Source organism: Triticum urartu, chromosome 2, assembly GCF_003073215.2.
Source record: "Triticum urartu cultivar G1812 chromosome 2, Tu2.1, whole genome shotgun sequence".
NCBI classification, from domain to species: Eukaryota; Viridiplantae; Streptophyta; class Magnoliopsida; order Poales; family Poaceae; genus Triticum; species Triticum urartu.
Genome location: NC_053023.1, coordinates 643,554,488 through 643,570,402, shown reverse-complemented (window position 1 = coordinate 643,570,402; position 15,915 = coordinate 643,554,488). Strand labels below are relative to the sequence as shown.

At 42.8% G+C, this 15,915-nt stretch overlaps 1 pseudogene; it reads right to left on the bottom strand.

The window, feature by feature from the left end:
- Positions 1-12,782: 12,782 nt before the first annotated feature.
- LOC125539375 lies at positions 12,783-15,710 on the bottom strand (annotated as a pseudogene).
- Positions 15,711-15,915: the final 205 nt, after the last annotated feature.

Here is a 15,915-nt window from a genome sequence, read left to right as displayed (position 1 = left end):
TTATCCGCTTTGGGTTCGAGCTTATCAGCCTGAAACTTTTTCACATAAGCATCGCAGCCCCAAACTTTTAAGAAACAACAGCTTAGGTTTCTCTAAACCATAGTTCATACGGTGTCGTCTCAACGGAATTGTGTGGTGCCCTATTTAAAGTGAGTGCGGTTGTCTCTAATGCCTAACCCATAAACGATAGTGGTAATTCGATAAGAGACATCATGGTATGCACCATATCCAATAGGGTGCAGTTGTGATGTTCGAACACACCATCACACTATGGTGGTCCAGGCGGTATTAGTTGTGAAACAATTTTCACAATGTCTTAATTGTGTGCCAAACTCGTAACTCAGATATTCATCTCTATGATCATATCATAGACATTTTATCATCTTGTCACGATGATCTTCAACTTCACTCTGAAATTACTTAAACCTTTCAATATTTCAGACTTGTGTTTCATCAAGTAAAATACTCAACATCTACCCAAATCATCTGTGAAGTAAGAACATAACGATATCCACTGCGTGCCTCAGCACTCATTAGACTGCACACATCAAAATGTATTACTTCCAACAAGTTGCTTTCTTGTTCCATCTTACTGAAAACGAGGCCTTTCAGTCATCTTTCCCATGTGGTATGATTTGCATGTCTCAAGTGATTCAAAATCAAGTGAGTCCAAACGATCCATCTGCATGGAGTTTCTTCATGCATATCTACCAATAGACATGGTTCACATGTCTCAATCTTTTGAAAAACGAGTGAGTCCAAAGATCCATCAACATGGAGCTTCTTCATGCATTTTATACCAACATGACTCAAATGGCAGTGCACAAGTACGTGGTACTATCATTACTACCTTATATCTTTTGGCATGAACATGTGTATCACTACGATCGAGATTCAATAAACCATTCATTTTAGGTGTAAGACCATTGAAGGTATTATTCAAATAAACAGAGTAACCATTATTCTCCTTAAATGAATAACCGTGTGGCGATAAACATAATCCAATCATGTCTATGCTCAACGCAAACACCAAATAACAATTATTTCGGTTTAACACCAATCCCGATGGTAGAGGGACCGTGCGATGTTTGATCACATCAACCTTGGAAACACTTCCAACACATATCGTCATCTCACCTTTAGCTAGTCTCCACAGCCCTTTATTTCGAGTTACTAACGCTTTGCAACCGAACCGGTATTTATTACCCTGGTGCTACTAGGAGTACTAGTAAAGTACACAATAATATGACGTATATCCAAAATACTTCTGTCGACCTTGCCAGTCTTGTCATCTACCAGTATCTAGGGTAGTTCTGCTTCAGTGACCATTCCCCTCATTATAGAAGCACTTACTCTTGGGTTTGGTTCAACCTTGGGTTTCTTCACTAGAGCAGCAACTGATTTGCCGTCTCATGAAGTATCCCTTCTTTCCCTTGCCCTTCTTGAAACTACTGGTTTAACCATCAACAATTGATGCTCCTACTTGATTTCTACTTTCGTGGTGTCAAACATCGCGAGTTGCTCAAGGATCATCATGTCTATCCCTGATATGTTCTAGTTCATCACGAAGCTCCAATAGCCTGGTGGCAGTGACTATGGAGAACCATCACTATCTCATCTGGAAGATTAACTCCCACCCGATTCAAGCGATTGCAGTACTCAGACAATCTGAGCACATGCTCAACGATTGAGTTTTTCTCCCTTAGTTTGCAGGCTTAAGAAACTTGTTAGAGGTCTCATACCTCTTGACATGGGCACTAGTCTGAAATCCCAATTCAGTCTGTGGAACATCTCATATGTTCTGCAACGTTTCAAAAACGTCTTTGGTGCCATAATTCTAAATTGTTACCATTATGCACTGAACTATCACGTAGTCATCAAAACGTGTATGTTAGATGTTTCCCAACATCTACAGACGACACTCGAGGTTCAACACACTGAGCGGTGCATTAAGGACATAACCCTTCTGTGCAGCAATGAGGACAATCCTCAGTTCACGGACCCAGTCCGCATAATTGCTACTGTCAACTCTCAACTGAATTTTCTCTAGGAACATATCTAAAACAGTATAACGAAAGCGTGAGCTACGACATAATTTGAAAAGACCTTTTGACTATGTTCATGATAATTAAGTTCATCTAATCAAATTATTTAATGAACTCCCACTCAGATAGACATCCCTCTAGTCATCTAAGTGATACATGATCCGAGTCAACTAGGCCGTGTCCGATCATCATGTGAGACGGACTAGTCATCATCGGTGAACATCTTCATGTTGATCGTATCCACTATACGACTCATGTTCGACCTTTCGGTCTTCCGTGTTCCGAGGCCATGTCTATACATGCTAGGCTCGTCAAGTTAACCTAAGTGTATTGCGTGTGTAAATCTGGCTTACACCCGTTGTATGCGAACGTTAGAACCTATCACACCCGATCATCACATGGTGCTTCGGAACAACGGTCCTTAGCAATGGTGCACAGTTAGGGGGAACACAATTCTTGATATTTTAATGAGGGATCATCTTATTTATGCTACCGTCGTTCTAAGCAAATAATATGTAAAAACATGACAAACATCACATGCAAATCATAAAGTGACATGATATGGCCAATATCATCTTGCGCCTTTGATCTCCATCTTCGAGGCGCGACATGAACACCATCGTCACCGACATGACACCATGATCTCCATCATCCTGTCTTCATGAAGTTGCCTTGCCAACTATTACTTCTACTACTATGGTAACGGTTAGCAATAAAGTAAAGTAATTACATGGCGTTTTCATTGACACGCAGGCCATAAATAAATTAAGACAACTCCTATGGCTCCTGCCGGTTGTCATACTCATCGACATGCAAGTTGTGATTCCTATTACAAGAACATGATCAATCTCATACATCACATATTACATTCATCACATCCTTTTGGCCATATCACATCGCATAGCATACCCTGCAAAAACAAGTTAGACGTCCTCTAATTATTGTTGCATGTTTTACGTGGCTGCTATGGGTTTCTAGCAAGAACGTTTCTTACCTACGCAAAACCACAATGGTGATATGCCAATTTCTATTTACCCTTCATAAGGACCCTTTTCATCGAATCCGATCCGACTAAAGTGGGAGAGACAGACACCCGCCAGCCACCTTATGCATCAAGTGCATGTCAGTCGGTGGAACCTGTCTCACATAAGTGTATGTGTAAGGTCGGTCCGGGCCGCTTCATCCCACAATGCCGCCGAATCAAGATAAGACTAGTAACGACAAGCAAATTGAACAAATCATCGCCCACAACTACTTTGTGTTCTACTCGTGCATAGAATCTACGCATAGACCTAGCTCTGATACCACTGTTGGGGATCGTAGCAGAAATTTAAAATTTTCTACGCATCACCAAGATCAATCTATGGAGTAATCTAGCAACGAAGGGAAGTGGAGTGCATCTACATACCCTTGTAGATCGCTAAGTGGAAGCGTTACTAGAACGCGGATGAGGTAGTCGTACTCGCAGCGATTCAGATTGCGGTCGATTCCGATCTAAGCGCCGAACAACGGCGCCTCCGCGTTCAACACACGTGTAGCCCGGTGACGTCTCCCATGCCTTGATCCAGCAAGGAGAGAGGGAGAGGTTGGGGAAGACTCCGTCCAGCAGCAGCACTATGGCATGGTGGTGGTGGAGCGCAGTACTCCAGCAGGGCTTCGCCAAGAACTACGAGAGACGAGGAGGGAGAGAGGTTGGGCTGCGCCTTGGGAGAGAGAGACTCGTGTGTTGTGCAGCCCCAAAACCTCCACTATATATAGGGGCAAGGGCAAGGGGAGGCGCCCTAGGGTTTCCCCTAGGGGGGGCGGCGGCCAGGACAGATGGGATCTCCCCTTTGGGTGACTTGGCCCCCAAGCCAGGAGGTGGGAACCCTAGATGGGGCGCCCAAAACCCCATGGTCACATGGGAATAGGTGAGGGGGGCGCACAGCCCCTTAGTGGGCTGGTTTTCCCCCTTCCCTTGGCCCATGAAGCCCCCCAACACTTGTCGGGGCTCCCGAAACACCTTTCGGTCATGCTGGTCATCACCCGGTACCTCCGGAACACTTCCGGACTCCAAAACCCTTCGTCCAATATATCAATCTTCACCTCCGGACCATTCCGGAACTCCTCGTGACGTCCGGGATCTCATCCAGGACTCCAAACAACATTCGGTAACCGCGTACATACTTTCCCTATAACCCTAGCATCATCGAACCTTAAGTGTGTAGTCCCTACGGGCTCGGGAATAATGCAGACATGACCGAGACATCTCTCTGGTCAATAACCAACAGTAGGATCTGGATACCCATGTTGTCTCCCACATGTTCCACGATGATCTCATCGGATGAACCACGATGTCAAGGATTCAGTCAATCCCGTATACAATTCCCTTTGTCTACCGGTATAGTACTTGCCCGAGATTCGATCGTCGGTATCCCGATACCTTGTTCAATCTCGTTATCGGCAAGTCTCTTTACTCGTTCCGTAACACATCATCCCGTGATCAACTCCTTGGTCACATTGTGCACATTATGATGATGTCCTACCGAGTGGGCCCAGAGATACCTCTCTGTTTACTCGGAGTGACAAATCCCTGTCTCGATTCGTGCCAATCCAACAGATACTTTCGGAGATACCCGTAGTGCACCTTTATAGCCACCCAGTTATGTTGTGGCGTTTGGTACACCCAAAGCATTCCTATGGTATCCAGGAGTTGCACAATCTCATGGTCTAAGGAAATGATACTTGACATTAGAAAAGCTTTAGAAGACGAACTATACGATCTTGTGCTAAGCTTAGGATTGGGTCTTGTCCATCACATCATTCTCCTAATGATGTGATCCCGTTATCAATGACATCCAATGTCCATGGTCAGGAAACCATGACCATCTATTGATCAACGAGCTAGTCAACTAGAGGCTTACTAGGGACATGTTGTGGTCTATGTATTCACACATGTATTATAGTTTCCAGTTAATACAATTATAGCATGAACAATAGACAATTATCATGAATAAGGAAATACAATAATAACCATTTTATTATTGCCTCTAGGGAATATTTCCAACACACCACCCCTCCATTAGAGCCCCTCCCTCCCCCCCTTCTTTGCCCTCCCACCCCCCCCTTCTTTGTGCCCTCCACCACCACCCCCTTCATTAATGCCCTCCCTCCCCCTCTTCTTTGCCCTCCACCCCCTTCCATCAATGCCTATCCTCTTCTCTCCCTCTCCTCTCCCACTACCTCCCTAGCTCTCTCTCTCCCTAGCAAGCTAGCTAGTTAGAGCGGTATATCTAGAGCTACTAGGAAATTAAGAAGAAAGGTGCTCGATATCCCTCTCAACACATAGGTGACCAAAAAAAGGTGTTTGTGTGGATAGGACCAAAACTATATATATACAACCCGTCTATTCTGATAATACTATTAGAATAGTTATTCTGATAACACTTCCACACTGCATGCTCAACGCGAGGGCACTGCACTTTCTTTAGCAAGAGCACTGCATTACAGAGAATAGTGAACTTCGTGTCGGAAAAAACTATGGGTAGTGTTTTTTCGGTACTGTTTTCGCTCTAAATTTTTAACCGTTTATCGGAACAAGGCATGTAATATACCGTTGGAGAGCTACGGATTAGGCCCAACTTCTCTATGTTGAACACTTTTCAGGATTCCCCATGGTTTAAGAGCATATTCAAAAACGGTGCGGCTCACAAAGAGTGGCAGCGAGCGTTTTTTCGTGTTTTTTAAACCGCTCGTTGGAATGAGGCAAATGATACACCGTTGGATAGATATCGCCGAGGCGCATCTCTTTCATAACTATTGTTTTCTATAATTCGTTATGGTTTAAGAGTAGTTTCAAATTTACTAAATCGCGTAATTATGTTTTTCAAATTTTTGGTACTGTTTTCGCTCTAGTTTTTTAACTGTTTATTGAAACGAGGCATGTAATATACCGTTGAAAAGATATGGACGAGGCGCAACTTTCATATGTTGAAATGTTTTTGAGATTCCTTATGGTTTTAAGTTAATTTTGAAAATCGTGTGGCAGACAACGAGTGGTAGCGGCCGTTTTTCACGAAATTTTTACAAACCGCTGGTAGGAATGATTCAAACGATACGCCGTTGGAAAGATATCGACGAGACACAAGTTTTTCATGTAGAATACTCTCTCTAATTCTTTACGGTTTAAGAGGAATTTCGAATTTACCGAAATGCGGACACTCTGTTTTTCGCGACACCCCAAATCGACGTGCGTACTTCATCCGACTGAAAACCGCACTGCATCCGATGAAAAACTGCACTGCATCAGATGGGTAAGAGAACTGCATGGTTTTCTTTTATTCAAACGTAGTTTTTTCAAGGACGAGTAAGTGGACCGCACTTCACGTCGGGCGTAAGTGAACCGCAACACTATAGAGCAGTGAACCTCATTTTTTGTCATTTCAGTAACATTTTTTTCTTTTACACTTACGAGATGAACAAAATCATACGCCCAACCGCACTGCATCAGAATGAAAACCGCACTGCATCAGACAGTCAAGTGAAATTCATCATTTATTTTGTTGGACGTAATTTTCCCAGGCGAGGAACTGGACCACGCTTAATGTCGGGCATAAGTGGACCACAATAGTATCAAGAAGTGAGTCGCATTATTATTTTCTGTCGTTTCCTTAATATTTTTCTGCACTTACCAGACGTACAACATCAAACGGCCGACCGCACCGCTTTAGATGGAAAACCACACTGCATCAAACATGCAAGAGAACTTCATGATTTTCTTTTGTACCCTTTCTAACTTTTCCTATGAACGAGAGTGAGCTGCAAACCTGAGGGCAAGTGAACCGCGACATCAGTCTAAGTGAACGGTATGATGAGGGTTTCTTCCTTGTTTGCCGAGTGAACGGAAAGCACAAAACATCAGCCAGCTGGAAGAGTTTGATTGCTGCCCTGTGGGCCACAAACTGCATTGTCGCCGAAGTGAGCTGCAGAAACAATATGCAAAAAACGCATGAAGACGCTTTGTTGGTGATGTGTGGCGGAGCGAACTGCAAGTGGAGATGGCGAGCACGGAGAGCATCGACGTAGTGCACAGCCCGTGGTCAGAATTGCAAGCCGTTCTCGGTCGAGCCGCATGTCGGCTTGGGATGAGCTGCACCCATCGGTCAACACTTGTGGCCATCGTGGACTACACGAACACGAGAACCACACTGAAAACCCACACCCACATACTGCATGGCCATGCTGCGGGAACTGCACACCAGCCAAAAAATGCAATCTAGTCCACTTCCGCATCTGAATAACAGTGATGCCAGCCCATGACCAGGAACTGCAAAGCACCACGAAGCACGCGCAACGACGCGCGAGGATTACATGTCGTTCACCGATGAATCGCACCACATGGCGTCGTTGCAGCAGTCCACACCAGAAACGACAGGCGCGGTGGAGGCTGAACCACATCACGCCTCTGAACTGCACTGCCACGATCATCGAGCTGCACTGAACCGATGGCCATCGCCGGACTTGGTGCTGCTCGAAGAAGGCTCGGGGGAGGCGGGAGCTCAGATCCTAGGATGCCTCTGGTCTAGGGCAGCGGCGATGGGATGGAATCCGAGGCGGTAGTGCAGATCTGCTCGGCGATGGCCGGGTTTGGGCTGCATCATCGTGTGGCCCAGACTAAAGTAGGACCAAGACCCACGCATGCCAGGGCACCGCCGGCACAGTGGGGCGGACAGAGGAAGAAACCAGGGGGTCCACGGTCGCCGTGTCCATGGGCCACTGGAGGCGCTGGCGAGCAGGAGGGGCCGAGGGGCGCCATGGCCGCTCAGGGGCCCGAGGTGGAAGTTGTGGGAGCTCCGGACGGGGAGGCGAGGAGGACCATAAGGTGGGGTAGCGGGGCGGCATCGTCACAGGCAGGGCGGCGGGAGGCCGTGCATGCGTGGGAGGAGGGAGGTGGAGAAGGATTCCATCGGATCTGATAGGGGAAAGGGGGTGCAGCGGCAAGCTGTTGCGCTCGACCGGCCGGCGAGAAAAGGTGCCAAGGGAGCTCTCAAGGCCGGCGTGGCGGGGTGGGTGGGTGGCGGTGCCATGGGGCCTGCGGACGGATCTCTCCATGCGGGTGGATCCAGGACGACGGGGGGAAGGAGGGGAATGGGCGCGCGGCGTGGGTGGTGGGGCGTGGTGGCGGGTGAGAAGCGGGGCCGGGAGGTGGTTGGTGTGCCGGGAAGAAGGTGGAAGGAGGGAGGTTGTGCCGTGGGATGCGCCGGGGGTAGGGGTGCGGGGAAGAAGGTGGGGTGGGCTGCTTTGTCCGCGGTTCACTTGATGCGCGACGCTGTGTGTTTTGGTGTTATCAGAATAAGAGGGTGTTATCAGAATAAGGTCTTAAGGGGGTGTTATCATAATAGACTCACCCTATATATATTACAGTGCAGAATAAGTTATTCTTCATGTGAGGTAATCTTACGATCATTTCATAATTAAATTACGTTTGGAATTCAAATAGTTACATTCCTATTGATTCACTAGGTAAAATTTGACATAAGAAAATAAAAATATAGGTCATAAGACAAGAAAATTTGTAGTTTATGTGTATTTTAGACTATGTTTTTATGTTTGTAATTTTACATAACATCAAATATTTTTTGCGGCGTTTATATATTTTCTTACGGTCCCTTTTTGCGTCGGAAATAAGACAAAACTTACGGAACGTAAAATTACGGTGCATTGATGGTAAATAGAGGGGGGCGAAGAATAACTATTCCTCACCCAGGGTGACGAATAACGCGACCCTATATATATAAACACTATTCTGATCACGGGATCAGAATAATATTCTGATCACAACCTGACCTGCACCGCTAGTAGTACGTTGAACTTCCCTGTGAACTAGGTTGAACTTCCGTCAACATTGCCCAAATGGGTCTTGCGATATACCGTTGGAAAGCTATGGACACCAATATCATGACCCAACTTAAATTTTTGGCAAAATATAAGCGGTTTAATAGCAGTTTTGAAAACCGTTTTTTCTTCGCACAAAAAACATGAATTGTATTTTTGATCGAATTTCTAAACCGTTTATCGGAATGAGGCATATAATATGGCGTTGGAAAGCTGCTGCAAAACCGCTCCTTCCACATGTTGAAAGTTTTCTCTAATTCCCTATGGTTAAAGAGTAATTTGAAAAAACATAAAATTTCGTAAACCGAACAGCTGAGTTCGCTTTTTCGATGCCATTTCTAAACGGCTAATCCAATGGAGGCATATGATATGGCGTTGGAAAGCTTATGAAAATGCACTACTTTTTCATCTTGAAAGTTTTTTTCTAATTTTGAATGGTTTAAGAGTAATTTAGAAAATGGTCCAAGTCCTACCGAGTTCGTATTTTTGAGCTAATTGTTTAACCGTGCGTCCGAATGCATCAAATGGTATGGCATTGGAAAGCTTGAACAAATGCGAAACTTTTTGGTATGTATTGTTTCTCCCAATTCTTTACGGTTTTAAGTCAGTTTCGAAAATGGCGAAAAACGTATTTTCGCTGTAATTTCTACAAACTTTATCGGAATTGGGAAAATAATGTACCGTTGAAAAGCTACGGAAAATGCGAAACTTTTTCATTTTGATGCTTTTCTATGATTCTTAGCCGTTTTCAAGTAATTGCGAAAATGGCGAGATCATTCGTTCTGCCTTTATCGCGAAACAGATTCTTCGAAAATGCACCGCGTGAAGAACCTGAACTTCTCGGCGCGTGTACCTGAACTTCACTCTGTTTTTCACGTGATTTTTTTGCTCGGAGGTCTCCATCCTTTGCTTGTAACTCTCCATCCATTCACCGGAATTGAGCAGGTGATATACTGATGGAAAGTTGCTGTAAGCACGCAAGTTTCCTGTGTTGATCGTTTTTTCGTACTCGTGACGATTTTAAAAGTTTTTCATCTCAAATTCATTCAGCGTAGTAGTTGAACTTCTTGCTATTTTCACGTTGAACTTCTTTGGCGTATTTTCGTTTGTAATTTTCTCATCCATTCGTCCGTGTTACACAAATGATATTCCTTTGGTACAAATCTCTCTCACAATAATTTTTTAAACTTTCTCCAACGGAGGACTTGAACTTATAACAACAATACTTTTAGACTTTGCTTTTTTATTCCTTTTTAATACAAAATGCACACCGTGTAGTACGTGAACTTTCGGCAGTTATCAATATGAACTTCTCTCGGTTACGTGAAAATATCTGAGTTTTTTTATGAATTTTTAATATGATTTACTTAATCCCTTTTTATGAATCTTGAAGCGCTCTATTTTTTAAAATTTGAACTTCTTGTTATTTTATTTTTGAACTTCCTGTTTCCATTCTTTAATAATGAGGAAAATCTGAGTTTTCTATAATCCTCGAACATCTCCATATTTTTAATATTGACTTCCTGGTTTTATTTCTTAATCCCTTTTTATGAATCTTGAAGCGCTCTATTTTTAAAAGTTGAACTTCTTGTTATTTTATTTTTGAACTTCTTGTTTACATTCTTTAATAACGAAGAAAATCTGAGTTTTCTATAACAAGGAAAATGTGAGTTCTCTTTAAAAATTGGGACTTTGCCTTTTAATTCATTTTTCTCATATCAAACACACATCATGTAGTACAAACTTCTCTATGTTTTAAAATTGAACTTCTTGGTTTTATTCTTTAGTTACGAGAAAAACTAAGTTTTTAATATACATTGAGTTACTCAGTTTTTTCAAATTTAACTTCTTGGTTTAATCTTTAGTATCGGGGAAAATTCGATTTTAAAAAAAAGGGGAATTTTTTTAGAACTTTTTTGTTATTCCCTTATTTTAATTTGAATTTATTATTTATTCTTTAGAACGAGAATCTGAGGTTTTTATCAACTTTGAACTTCTCTGTTATTTTAATTTGAACTTCTTAGTTTTATTTTTTAGTAACGAGAAAAATTGAGTTTTTTGAACCTCTTTGTTTTAAAATTTTGAACTTCTTGGTTTTATTTTTTAATAATGTGAAAAATCTGAATTTTTATAGACATCGAACTTCACCATTTTTTAAATTTGAACTTCTTAGTTTTATTGGTTAGTAACGGGAAAATGATTTTTTTGATTAAAACAATGATACCGTGTCGTTATTTTTAATTTGAACTTTTAGTTTTTATAGAATGGGGAAAATCAGTTTTTTTTTTCATTTTCCTAGCCATGCGGATATTTCAATGGTGTGTTCCTTTTTCTTTTTGGAACTTGTTGCAATGATAATTTTTAGGTTTCATTTTATTACCTTTTACTCATCCGAACTTTTGTGTTGCCACACACCTACACACATACACCCACATGATTTTAACACACATCTAACCATGAAGATGTTCTAAAATTTGAACTTCTGAGTTTTATTCATTTAATAACGAGAAAAATCTGGTTTTTTTATTGGCATCGAACTTCACCATTTTTAAAATTTGAATTTCTTAGTTCTTTGTTAGTAACGGGAAAATTCAATTTTTTATAAACATCAGACCACTCTGTTATTTTAATTTGAACTTCTAGTTTTTTTAAATAAGGAAAATCATTTATATATTATTTGAACTTCACCATTTTTTCGTTTATGAGTTGTTTTAAAAAATGCAAAAAATGGAGTTGTGTTTTTTATTTTTTGAACAGGTAAATCCTAGTTTTCAATAAAATTTGAAATTCTTTGTTATTTCAGTTTGAACTTCATCTTTTTTATTTGGAAAAATATGTTTTCAAATAAGCATCAAACAAAATTTTTAAAATTAAAATTTCCTACTTTTATTTTTCCTAGAAACGGAAATAATTTGATTTTTCCGTATACTTCTTCATTATTTTATTTGAACTTCTCGATTTTTATTGGTTTAGCAGCAAGGAAAAACTGTGTTTTAAAATTTAAACTTCTTAGGTTTCTTGAACCAAACTTCTTGGGGTTTTTTAAACAGTGAAAATCAAATGATTTGTTATTCTAAATTGAACTTCTAGGCTTTTATTAATTTTGAAAAGTTAAATTTTGGAATTTTTTTAAACTTTCGACTACACCGTTATTTTTAATTTGATCTCCTTTTTTTGAATGCGGGAAATCATTCTTTGCTCAAATTCGTTTTTTACACACATCAGACATCGCCATTTTTTAAATTTGAACATCTTGGTTTTATTCTTTTACAAATGAGAAAAATCTAAATTTTTAATAGACATCTAACTTTACCATTTTTTTAAATTTGAATTTCTTAATTTTATTAGTTAGTAATGGGGAAAATCCTTTTTTATAAACATTGGACCGCACCGATATTTTAATTTGAACTTCTAGTTTTTTTAGAATGGGAAAACCATTTTTTAGAAATTCTTTTGAAATGTTCCTCTTTTTTATTTGAACTTCGTGATCAATTTTTTTTGAACTTCTGGATTTTTAAAATATCAACATCCTCATGAGTATTTTTAAAACTTTATTTTTTAATGCAATGTAATATCACACTTTTTCATATTCTCCCCAAATGTTTTTGCGAATGACATACTATTTCAAGTTGATGATATGGTACATATTTGAACTAGCACACCTAGCTAGTTCATGCTTTTCCACTGTTTTTTTATGAAATGCAACAAGTTAAGATTCTTTGAACTCCTCTCTTGGTTATATATGAACAACACCATATGATTCCGTCGTTCCATTTTATTTTTCAAAGTATAGTATATTTACTTTCATTCTTTTTGCAGTATTAAACTTTGAAAACGTTAACTGGGTACTGCAAAGACTATGAATTTCACCGCCGAACAACAACTGCGTGCATTTCATCAAAATTTTCTATTTGACTAAAAGTTGGACAAACTCCAGCAAGATACTGCATCTATTCCTAGGCTAGTTCTCAGGCATTACATCCAACAAATACAGTGCATGTGAGCAAAAAACCGAAAACAGCGGCGGCGGTACAATAAGCCATATTAGATAAAAAAAGCATACATAAGTCGAGTTGTTCTTCCACAGCTTGCTCGACTGGATCGGCCAATCCTTTTTTTGCCGTTTGCCAGCAGCGGAGACGTCCATGGTGCGCCAGCGAGGCCACCTGCATATTCAAGATTACAACATAGTTTCATCCAAGTGTATGTATATGTCCATGCATGGGTGTTTATAATACATAGCTGAGGAATCACAAACAAACTTCAGTGTGCTGCCAGAGCAAGACCAGCATTGTCGTCCGTTAGCCTCTTCACATACTCTTGCCACACCGGATGGTCCTCCTGAGGCCGGTTGTGCGCTGTCCACACTGGTTCTCCTAGGAAGAGCTTCATGAGCTGTGCACGACAAGAGGCATCAGAATGTGTTAAGTTTGATAAGGACCCAGTTTATATCTAATGCAAGATAGAACTTCTACATATATACACCGTCTCATTTTAATTGCTTATAGATGTTGTTTAACAGCATAGTTCTCTAATTACCGGCTGAAAATGAACCTTGTTTCTGCATCCTACGAGAGCACACTTTCTGCTAAACTTGAATACACTACCCAGATTGGCCAACTTGTGTCGTACATCTGATCCGTGAATGTGATGCTGCTAGTTCACCATTGTATTGTTTTTCCTTAGTGGTCCTCACCAAGTAGCATTACATGAAGAATTAGTTGTCAACCATCTTGTTGATCCGTTTTGCGACTTGCGCTTATTTTTGATGGTTCTATAGATGTCCTCTAATCTAGTGCCTAACTCATGCTTTCAATGAGCTTGGTTGACAAAACAGATTCATATTTCTATGCAAAATGTGATGCAAAAAATAATCACCGCAACAACTCTTTAGCAGTAAAACACATAAAAGATCCCAGTCAGTACCTTCACATGGTTGGCGGCGTCGAGGGTGAACCGATGATAAATTCCAGCCGGCAGCACGATGATATCCCCTTCTTTTATCTAGATCCGAACCCACTTGTCATCCTTGTCGCGCACATCAAAGTACCCGCCGCCTTCCAAGCTGTAGCGGATCTCTTCGTCGACATGCATGTGCTCTGTGAAGAAGTTCTTGAGCTTCTCCTCAAAGTCTGCTAACTTTCCAGGGCATATATCGAGGTGATCCTTCAGCAAGTGATGCATGTGCAATACTATCAGATTACATACACAAGGTGTGCATGGTTAAAGAGAAGCAAAGAGGAACTAAGAGTTGGTGGGAGTCGCAAACCATGTAGTTATATCCTCTGTCTTTGCGGATCTTCGCTAGCTCTTCTTCGCTTTCAGGCCTCTTTGGGTCCAAATGCCAATATAACACACCAATCTCTGAAAGAAAACAGGGCAAGTGTTGGAAGCTGCTTAGCAGAGTATACCATGTTTACGGAACCGAGCCCAGCTTCTAGACACCATGTTTACGGAAAAGTGGATTCAGATACCTGGCCGTTTTTGATTTTTTTTTTTCAAAATGATAATTTTCAAAGCTAAAAGAGAACTGAAAACATTCCCTTGTTCTACTTGCCTTATTAGTTAGGTGTCCACTCTCAGCAGTTGCTTCTTTGGGTGAGGAACATAAATTGTATAGTTCGAATCGACAGAGGATAATCAAGAACGATGGCAAGTCACCCTCTGTTCAAGCAATTACATGAGGGCGTCGTCATTTAAAAGTGTTGACTAAGGCCACGACATCCAACGAATAAAAGCTCGTATATATTCAGCCAAAAGAGGCATTTTTTACCCAAACAAATAGGGTACACACCAACAATCCAAGAAACTGAGGATCATCATTCGCACCTTGGAGCTTGGAGAGAGGTAGGAGCTCCCTGTGGTTCTTGAGGTCCTCGCCGTCCTCCCCAACCATCCACACCTGATCCAAGAACCAAGATTAGGCGCAAATCAGATATAAAGAAGATAGAATTCATCTCGATTCCTAAGAGAAATCCAGGGGATCGAATCCTGGCCATACCTGAAGAGCCATGTTGAGCGGAATGAATGGAACACCGACAAGGCAAGAGGTTGGAGAAGAAGTTCTAGGCAGAAGAGGAAGACGTCCATGGTGCGCCAGTGAGGCGGGATAATGTCGGGGGATGGGGCATGGGCCCTTGGGCGGTGTGTTTGGGGACTGGCAGTGGATGTCGGCGCTCGTGTGCTACGGGTGGGGGTGCTGATGGTTGGACCCAAGAGCGGGGGAGGCGCGGCTGCCGGACCTAGGAGTGGGGCAAGTGCACTGCAGCGGCCGGACCCAGACGTGGGGGTGGCACGGCAGCTGGTGCCAAATCCAGGCGAGGGGGCTGTGCGAGGCCGGATCCAGGCGGGGGGCAGCTCCAGCATGGATAGAAGGCCGTCGACGGCAGTCACAACAGAGGGCAGAGCTGGGGAAGGTCGCGGTGGCCCCTCTGGGAAGGTCACGACAGCGCCCCGAGAAGGCTACAGCCCCTATCCGTGGCCAAGGGTGGCGCTGATCGTCAGGTCCGGTGGGTGGCGGAGATCAGGCAGTGGAGGGCGGAGCAGCTGGGCGCCATGGGGCAGGGCGGCAGCGCGCTGGGAGGAACGGAGGCGGTGCGAGGGGCGGGGCGGGGCGGCGGCTCGCTGGGAGGCCGGGAGCTGTGCCGTGGGGCGGGGCGGCGGTGGTGGCGCGCTTCGGGAGGGCGGCCGCGGTGGTGGCGCGATTCGGGAGGGTGGCGACGGTGGTGGCCTAATTCGGGGAAGGTAGCCGCCGATCGAGGGAGTGGGGGTTAGGGACGGGATGGAGGGGGATGGGTCGGGGTTAGGAACGGATCGTGGCAGTTCGGCTAGTTCCGGAACATCTCATCGGGCCCATATGGGGCGCGTCGTGATACAAATAGTTATTCTAATCTTAGGATTAGAATAGTGTCACTCTATATATAGTGAATTGTGTGTGGCATAATTTGAGTTGCCTACATTGTGTATTTGATGAAATAATGTGGGTGACATGAGTTGC